The 9615-nt window shown below is 45.8% G+C and overlaps 1 pseudogene; it reads left to right on the top strand.

Annotated features, from left to right (window-relative positions):
- Positions 1-7073: 7073 nt before the first annotated feature.
- On the top strand, positions 7074-8278 carry LOC102869410 (annotated as a pseudogene).
- Positions 8279-9615: the final 1337 nt, after the last annotated feature.

Here is a 9615-nt window from a genome sequence, read left to right on the forward strand (position 1 = left end):
TAGTAGAGCATGTTGAGGCTCTGACTCAGCCAGCATATGGGACTCTGAAAACGGCACAAATACCCACTCCATGCACCAACATGACCTTGTGCGGGCCATGGAGGACTCTCACCTGCAAAACCATGACCAAGCTTTCCGTGGTGGAACTCTGTCCATAGTGTAGATGGCAAAGTGAGGCTTTGAGAGGAAGGTCAAGGTCACCCAGCCAGAAAGTGTCAGATCTAGGTTACGGGACCAGATCATGAGGCCTCTGGGATTCAGTTGTTGTTTAAACATGACAAAGGGAGCCTCTTTCTTGGGGATCTCAGGAGAAGTAGGTGGGGCCAAACACCTCTAAAGTAGAAGAGATTCCAAGTACAGGGACTGTGGGACCAGGCTGAAGAAAGAACGCAGATAGTGACGCCAGGCCTGCAAGCCAAGTAGGCTCTCGGTGTCTGAACCACTCTCTGAAAATGCCATCTGAACATGGTCTGTTTCATACATGATATGGTGGACTGAATTGTGTTCCTCTGAAACATTCATCAAGTTGCCTGGGCCATGGTTCTCTGTGGTTTGAAAGTTAAGAAATGATGTAATCACCCCCCCATGATGTGGTCAGCCCTGTTTAATAGAAGATTAAGGTGAGATACAAACTCTTTACTCAGGGCACAGTCTGGATCCCTTGTGAGGGACATTTTCCCAGGATGTAACCTGTACCATCTTTCATCTTACAAGAGATAAAGGAGTGAGCAGAGAGGGTAGGACTTCAGTACCACCAAGAAAAAAGAACCAGGAGCAGAGTTCATCCTTTGGACCCAGATCATCTGTTAGGTCGTCTCACTGGACGTAAGGCAAGGACTCAAGGAAGGAACCAGAGAAAGAAAGGAAGCTAAAGAAGCATTATTAAAGGGTCTCCTGGGTGGGATTCCTTGGTCTGCAGAGAGAGAAACAGGCAGAGGGACAGACCAGGGAAATATCACACCCTAAAGTGGATTAGGGCAGATATTATTGTAAGAGTCTTTAGGGAGGGAAGGGAGGGACATTCCACTGTGCTTTAGCCAGGTGGGTGGTCTTCTAGGGAGGGAAGGGAGGGGCACTCCAAGGTAATTGAGGCTGTTCACTCCCTCTGTTGACACGTTGATATTCCTTGAATCCTTTGTTCTCCCTTTGACCTTCGTCCTGGCCTGACATCCTTATCCTGAAAACCTCTTAGTTCAAGGATACAGATCTCCCGAGGAATGCTGGGCCCACAGATGTGGAAAGGAGATAAGGCCAAGTCCCTAAGAGCCGACAGAGAGAAAAACTCTTCCCTTAGAGCTAAACACATAGGGGGGTAGGAAGCCACAAAAACCTCAAACTCATTGCCCAGAGGCGAACCAAGTCATAGCTGACCCTCCACTGGGTTTTTGAAGTGGTAAATCACACAGGAGATTGTTCATCTTTTTCACTTGGTTCTGCTGGTGAATTTGAATCACCAGAGAGGCCTAGCCTTTGGTTCCTACACCATCAGAACTCCATTACAGCTACAACCCTGAATCTGGGTCAGCTAATTCTAGCCTTCTAAACCATAACAGAATAAATTTCTGTTTGTTAAAGCCATCCATTTGTGGCATTTCTGTGCTAGCAGCACTAGATAGAGAGAGGTCTTCAGAGTCTACCAGGCAGCACAGAATCAAAAGCCCCAGATTTGACTTGGCCTCTGGCTCCTTCTCCCTTGACCCTTGTGGGCCTCTCCAGACTCAAGCTTTGTGACTATGTCACAATGGCAGCCTTGTTGCCTGAACAAACCCACCTCTTCATGGGCATACCCTCCAATCCCCTCTGTCAAGAAGGCCTTTCCAGGGCTCCTCACCAAGGAGCCCCAACTCGTTTTTCAAGCCTCAGCTGTAGCTTCAACCCTCCAGGAAACTCTCTCTGACCCTCCCTGGGACGGGTGAGGCAATCCTACTCCCTCCTGCTCCAATTACATCCTCTGCTGAATTCTGCCGCTGAAGCAATTACCACAGGTAGTCATTATCTGCTTACTAGTCTCCTCCCAACTAGACTAAATTCCATGAGGACAGGCTTTGTGACTTATTCACCTCTGGGTCCACAGAGTCCAACACGGCACCTTTGTTACCGTTTGTAGACAGGAGGGAGAGAGGGAAGGCGGACACTGAGATTCTCAAACTGTTCGTCTATGTCTAAAGTCCCTGAGTGTCTCAATTAAGTGCTCAACTACTAACCTGGAAATAGGTGCTTTCAATCTATCCAGTAGTGCAACAGAAAAAAGACCTGGCAGGCGGCTTCCCATAACGATGGCAGCCAAGAAAAACCTGCAACAGCCCTACCCTGTAACACTAGGGGTCGCCATGAGTCAGAATCAACTCAGCAGAGAGTTTAATTCTGGCTCTTTCTTCTTTTTTTTTTTTTAATTTTTATTGTATTATTTTTACGTGTACCGTCAAATCAGATCTGACTGGTACAGGAGGAGATTGCCCCCTCCTTCTCCAGCAGAGCATCTGGTGGATTTGAACCGCGTACCTCTGGGATTGCAGTGCAGCGTCTTGCCACTAGGCCACCAGAGCTCCCTTCATTCTGGCTCTTTCATGTGAGTTCTTGTACTAAACAGTGATCAACGGCAAGTAAACCTGCGGGGAAAATTTTACCCCCAAAGCTGTCATGGGACAATCCCTTGGAACTTGATGTTTGGAACTCAAAACACAATCTCAGAGAGGAAGGTGGCCTCAGTGCGCTGGAATCACAGTGCAAACCTGGCAGTTCAGAATGAATCAAGCTACAAGAAATAGAAAGCTTAATTAGATTAGTTTCCAAGACTAGGCTCTGGCTTCAAGCCTTCTATGTAGGGTTCAGATACTAGATGAATCTTGATTAAGGCTTGAGAGAAATCGCCTTTGCTGTTAGTATCTAGTAGATTCAGATTCGGAATCACTGTGTTCAGAGTAGAACTGTGCTCCATCAGGTTTTCTCGTCTGTGGCCTTTCGAAAGCAGATCACCAGCCTGGTCTTTCGTGGAGCCTGTGGGTCGGTTTGAACCACCAGACTTCCAGCTGAGTACTATGTGCCTAACTGCTCGAGCCACCTAGGTAGCTAACCTGAGAGCCTAAATGAACTCTTAAACAACTAGGGGTATATTGGGTGGTGTGAGCAGGGCTCAACCTTCCAAAGGGTGCAGGCTGGAAACAGGACAAGTTTTCTCGAACCTCAGTCTTCCCGATGTGCGTCCTAGTCAGCATTTCCCTAAGCTACTCACTATCCAGCTGGATCCTCCTTCTTGTCCATCAAGAATCCAGAGGTTCATCTTGATTGGCCAAATGTGGAAGAAGCAGTGTCCTGATTGGCTCCAGGCAGCGCTCTCTGAGAGGAGATGGGCTCTGCAGCAAACAAGCTTGCAGACGGGTTTCATGTCCTGGCATAGATCTGGGAAGGAAATCAAGGGACTACCTGTGAGAAGACGGGTAGAGAGGGATGAGCTCCGATTAGGCAATCCAGGAGATGTCTTTAGCACTTGTGTTCCAACCTTGGCCTTGCCCTTCCCAGCTGTGTCACCTCGGGTTGGTCACTCCACCTCACTGGTCCTCAGTTTCCTTCCCTTGTAAAATGAAGAAACTCAGGTTTACGTCACAGGGCAGTTGTGAAGGCTCAGCGGGACAGCACAGCACATAAAGCACCTGGCTGGCCTGGTGGGAGGGAAACATGATTGTCATCGAGTCCCACCCTCTCACTTCCTGCGATGCCCATACTAGCCCACATTTCTCCCATGTGAGAGGAGCAGCCCACCCTGGGAAAACACTGCCATCGAAGGACTACTTTCAGCTGTGGATAAGAGAGTATGCTTGTCCCACGGAGGGGTGGGAGGCAGCCAATGCATTCTGAGTACAAGGAGGACCTAAACTCCACCTGCTCTTGGAATTCATCTTAGAGCAGCGGGTGCATACAGCCTTATGCTCACTGTGACACATCCAGTCTCACAGGAGTCCTAGAGGCTAATTCCTTCACTACTTCTTATTGTTGCCCTCTAAAGGGGAAAACCTTGGAGAAATTCCAAACACGTAGAGAAGTTGCAAGAATGCATGGGTGGGTAAACATTTCTGTTGTTATTGGGGTTAGGGACCATTGCATCGACTGTGACTCATAGCGACCATATGAACTTCAGATCTGAACCTTGTCCTATGCGAAGTCACCCAACTCCATCATGCTCAAGCCATTGTTAGAGCTACTATGTCAATCCATCTTATTGAGGATCTTCCCCTCTTTCTCTGGCCCTCCACCATTACAAACATAATGTCTTTTTTCAAGGACTGGACCCTTCTGAAAACATGCCCAAAGAATGTGAGACAGAATTTCACTATCCTTATATCTAAGGAAGCACTGATTATGCTTCCTCCAAGGCAGATTTATTTGTTCTTTTGGCAGACCATGGGATATTCAGTACCATACTCCAATATAATAATTGAAAAGTATCCATTCTTCTGGCATTCTTATTCATTGTCCAACTTTCAGGTGCATTGGAAGCAGTTAAAAATACCATGACCTGGAATCAGGTGCTCCTTAGTCTTTAAACTGATATCCTTGCTCTTCGGCACTGGAGAAGTTCTTGATAGTAGATTTGCCCAAGACAACACATCTTTATATTTCTTGACTATACTTCAACACACACACACACACACACACACACACACATCCCCTAAACACATCAAATTGATTTTATTGTCTTAAAATCAGTTCTCTAAAAAAAAAAAAAATAAAAATCAGTTCTCTACCAGATGCTCTGCTGAAGAAGGAGGGACAATCTCCTCCTGTACCAGTCAGATCTGAGTTGATGATACACACACACACACAGAAAAAAATTTTTAAAAAATAAATTCTGACTCCCAGTAAATCACCTTCAGGTTTCCAAGGTTGTAAATCTTAATGGAAGGAGATTGCTCATCTTTCTCTCCTCTGAGTGCTAGTGGCTTTGAACTGCCTGAAACGAGTGGCCTTTTGGTTCACAACACATTGCACCATTGGAGAATTTTGCACACCAAGGCTTATTTAGGGAGCTCCAGTGACCTTGAGGTAAGAAGCTGTGCTGCAATCCCAAAGATATGCAGTTCAAATCCACCATCTGCTCCGCTGGAGAAGGATAGGCAATCTTCTGCTTTCTGAGTTTCTGCCTCTGCAGCCCTATTGGAATATCAGCTATGCATTGGTTCTGACTCCACTATGCACAACAACAACAACAATAGTGTTTATTTGGCCTTGTCTGGAAATACTTTTGAATGTTACAACTGAGAGAGGTCAGAGATGCTATTAAACATACTACATTGCACATGACAGCCTTTTCAAAGAATTCTCTGACCCAAAAGTCGAGAGTGCTAAGATTGAACTAAATTGAGCAGTGGTTAATATTTTTACTCAAGTGCTTACCTCTGCATGCGTGTAAATACTTCTTATTCTTTTGCTTAACCAGCAGTGTGGCCAAGAGTGCAGACTCTGGAGCCAAACAGCCAGAGTTCACATCTCAGCTGTGCAATTTTATTCAACCTCATTAACCTCCCTGTGTCTCAGCTCCTTCACCTATATAACGGGGAGAATAAGAATCCCTACCTCTCCAGACTGTTACTAAAATTCAAGTCAGCCAATGATTTATAAAGCACCTCGTTCATGGCTTACACTACATAAACACTATTTGAGTTGGTTAAATAAAAATGAGAGTTCTTTTCTAAGTACCAACAAACTTGCAATGCCTTAAAATATTCTGTGAAATCTGCAGACTATTTGTCCTGCAGCTGTTAGTGGGTTTTGTGTTGCGTGGTATTTTTTGTTTTGTTTTGTTTTGTTTTGTTTTTTATTTTGGGGATAGATTTGGGGGGGTTTTGCTATTGTTGTTGTTAGTTGGTTGAATGGTTTCTTTGTTCGTCAAGCCAATTTCCAAAATGGTTCAATGAACTAAGGCCTTTTAAAAAGGAAATGTTGTATCACACGAGTCCAGAATTAAGGTTGCATAGTGGAGTGTACTTGGGGTGGTGGGAGGGGTGCGGGGAGATTGTATACCAAATAAAGAATTTTTCTTTTACTTTTAAGAGAGGAGTGAACTGATGGGGAGGCCTGGGCAGGGAGAAAAGTGCAACAATGAATGAATGGAAATCCAAAATCTCTGTAATGTTCATTAAAATTAATAAAATAAAATTTAAAAAAATGAAGGTCTAATAATAAACCAGAGGGCATAAGAGAGTATAACAAGAGAAATAAAGAAAGTATGACCAAAAAAAAAAAATGTTGCATCGCCACCCTAAATGGAAAATTGGAATAAATTCCCACAAAGGTTATCATAAAAATGAACCAAACTATAAGGAACTGAAGAACTAATTAAAACCTCAGTTGCAATACTTAAAGATGTTATGGGCAAAATATTGAACAATCCAGGAAGCATCAAAAGAAGATGGAAAGAGTTCACAGAGTCATTGTACCAAAAAGAATTGGCTGACACAGAAGAATTTCATAAAACAGCATATGACCAAGAGGCAATGATGGTGAAGGAGGAAGTTCATGCTGCTTTGAAGGAACTGCCAAAAAACAAGGCCCCAGGAATTGATGGACATATTTCAGCAAATGGATAATGCCCTGGACGTGCTCACCAAATTGTGCCAAGAATATGGAGGACAGCTACCTGGCCAGCTGACTGAAAGAGATCCGTATCTGTTTCCATTCTAAAAAGGTGATCCAACAGAGCCTGGAAATTATCGAAAAATATCACCAATATCATGCATAAGCAATATCTTACTAAAGATTATCCAAAAACAACTGGAACAACACATCAACAGAGAACTACCAGAAGTTCAGGCTAGGTTTGGAAGAGGTCGTGGCACTAGGGACATTAAAGACAATGTTAGATGGATCTTAGCTGAAAGGAGGGTGTACCAGAGGAATGTCTATCTGTGTTTCATTGACTATGCAAAGTCATTTGACTTGTGTGGATCACACCAAACTGTGGCTGACTCTGAGAAGAATGGGAATCCAGAATACTTGCTTGTGCTCATGGAAAATCTATACTTGCACCAAGACACAGTCCTCAGAACAGAACAAGGAGCCGGAGCTTGTTCGCGTCGACTGACCAGAGTCCGCGAATTCTCCGCTCCGCGCCCGCCCTGACAGACAGCCCCCGATCCCAGCTTTTTATCCTCCGAGAACACTAAGAAGAATGTCCCTGCATCAGTTTTTGCTCGAGCCAATCACCTGCCATGCCTGGAATCGGGATCGCACCCAGATTGCTCTGAGCCCCAATAATCATGAAGTCCACATCTACAAGAAGAATGGGAGCCAGTGGGTGAAAGCTCATGAGCTCAAGGAACACAACGGACACATCACAGGCATTGACTGGGCACCCAAGAGCGACCGCATCGTCACCTGTGGGGCAGACCGCAATGCCTACGTCTGGAGCCAGAAGGATGGCGTCTGGAAGCCCACCCTGGTGATCCTGCGCATCAACCGGGCAGCCACATTCGTGAAGTGGTCCCCGCTGGAGAACAAGTTCGCCGTGGACAGCGGGGCACGGCTCAGCTCCGTCTGCTACTTCGAGTCCGAAAACGACTGGTGGGTCAGCAAGCACATTAAGAAGCCCATCCGCTCCACGGCCCTCAGCTTGGACTGGCATCCCAACAACGTTCTGCTGGCGGCAGGCTCCTGCGACTTCAAGTGCAGGGTGTTTTCCGCCTACATTAAAGAAGTGGATGAAAAGCCAGCCAGTACACCATGGGGCAGCAAGATGCCTTTTGGCCAGCTGATGTCCGAGTTTGGTGGCAGTGGCACGGGCGGCTGGGTCCACGGTGTCAGCTTCTCCGCCAGCGGGAGCCGCCTGGCCTGGGTCAGCCAAGACAGCACCGTGTCCGTAGCCGATGCCTCCAAAAGCGTGCAGGTCTCCACTCTGAAGACGGAGTTCCTGCCCCTCTTGAGCGTGTCATTTGTGTCGGAGAACAGCGTCGTGGCTGCTGGTCATGACTGCTGCCCAATGCTCTTCAACTATGACGACCGTGGTTGCTTGACCTTCGTCTCCAAACTGGACATTCCGAAACAGAGCATCCAGCGCAACGTGTCGGCCATGGAACGCTTCCGCAACATGGACAAGCGGGCCACCACCGAGGACCGCAACACGGCTTTGGAGACGCTGCACCAGAATAGCAGCACTCAGGTGTCCATTTATGAGGTGGACAAGCAAGACTGTCGTAAATTCTGCACCACTGGCATCGATGGAGCCATGACAATTTGGGATTTCAAGACCTTGGAGTCTTCCATCCAGGGCCTCCGAATAATGTGAAGCTGAGCAAACCTCGGAGACTGAGCCCGCATGACCAGCTGCAGCTGCCTGCCTCCCCGCCCGCAAGAAACACTGAAAACACGACCGTGCAGATGCTCCCGTGTGTGTGCGTGTGTGATGTGTGTGAGAATTGGGAAAGTGTTGATATTTTAAAAGCAGCAAAGATTTATCCCCCTGGCCTGTTTGATTCCATTTTTGACCAAAGCTTCTCTTTAAACAATTGATATTGGAAAATTGCCATACTGACCTAAAGGAAGGGGGCAGATGTAAATCGTCTGCTAGAAAATTGAATAAAATTGCTAAATGTGAAAAAAAAAAAAGAACAGAACAAGGAAACACCGAATGGTTCAAAATCAGAAAGGAGTGCATCAGGGATGCATTCTGTCTCTATACCTCTTCCATCTATCTGTGGAACAGATCATTCAGGAGGCTAGTCTTTATGAGAAGGAATGTGGCATCAGGATTGGAGGAAGACTCATCAACAGCTAGCATTATGGAGATGATACAACCTTGCTTACTGAAACACAGGAGGACCTGAAGCATCTGCTGCAGAAAGTCAAGGACTGCAATCTTCAATGTAAATTGAAGCTCAACATCAAGAAAACAAAGATTCTCACCACTGGGTCTGTTGGTAGCACCATGATTGTTTGAGAAGAGAATGAATTTGTCAACAATTTCAGCTTGCTTGAGTTCTTGGAACTAGCAGTCAGGAAATTAAAAGATGAAATGGATTAGGAAAGTCTATCGTCAGGGATCTCTCCGGAGTGCTGAAGTGCAACTATGTCAGTCTAGAGACTAAGGTGCGCCTGATCCAGGCTATGGTCTTTGCAATTACTTGCTATTCTTCAGAGAGCAGGAAAATGACTAAAGATGACAGAAGAAGAATCAAAGCCTTTGAGTTGTGCTGGAGATGAGTGTTTAACATACCATGGACTTCCAAGAGAACAAACAAATTTGTTCTGTAGAGGGTGAAACCAAGTTTGCTCTCTGGAAGCAAGGATTTTTTTTAAAGCAAGGATTTTGAAGCTCCATCATATTGCCAGGAGGGACAAGTCCTTGGAGAAGGATATCATGCTTGGAAAGGTGGAGGGACAATACAGAAGAGGAAGATGCTGAATAAGATGGACTGACATACTGACTGGGGCAACAGGGACAACTGTGAAGGAGACAGTGAGACTGCCTCAGGATAGGACAGGGTTCAGAGCTATTGTGCATAAGGTTGCCATATCTTGCAGGTGACTCAACAGCACATAACAATAACAAATGTTTACCATAAGCCAGGCAGTCTTCTAAGTACATACTGACAGTAACTCATTCATCTCCATAACAGACCTTTT

The sequence above is a fragment of the Elephantulus edwardii genome, unplaced genomic scaffold (genome assembly GCF_000299155.1).
Source record: "Elephantulus edwardii isolate Elephantulus edwardi_28Jun2011 unplaced genomic scaffold, EleEdw1.0 scaffold00033, whole genome shotgun sequence".
Lineage (NCBI taxonomy): Eukaryota > Metazoa > Chordata > Mammalia > Macroscelidea > Macroscelididae > Elephantulus > Elephantulus edwardii.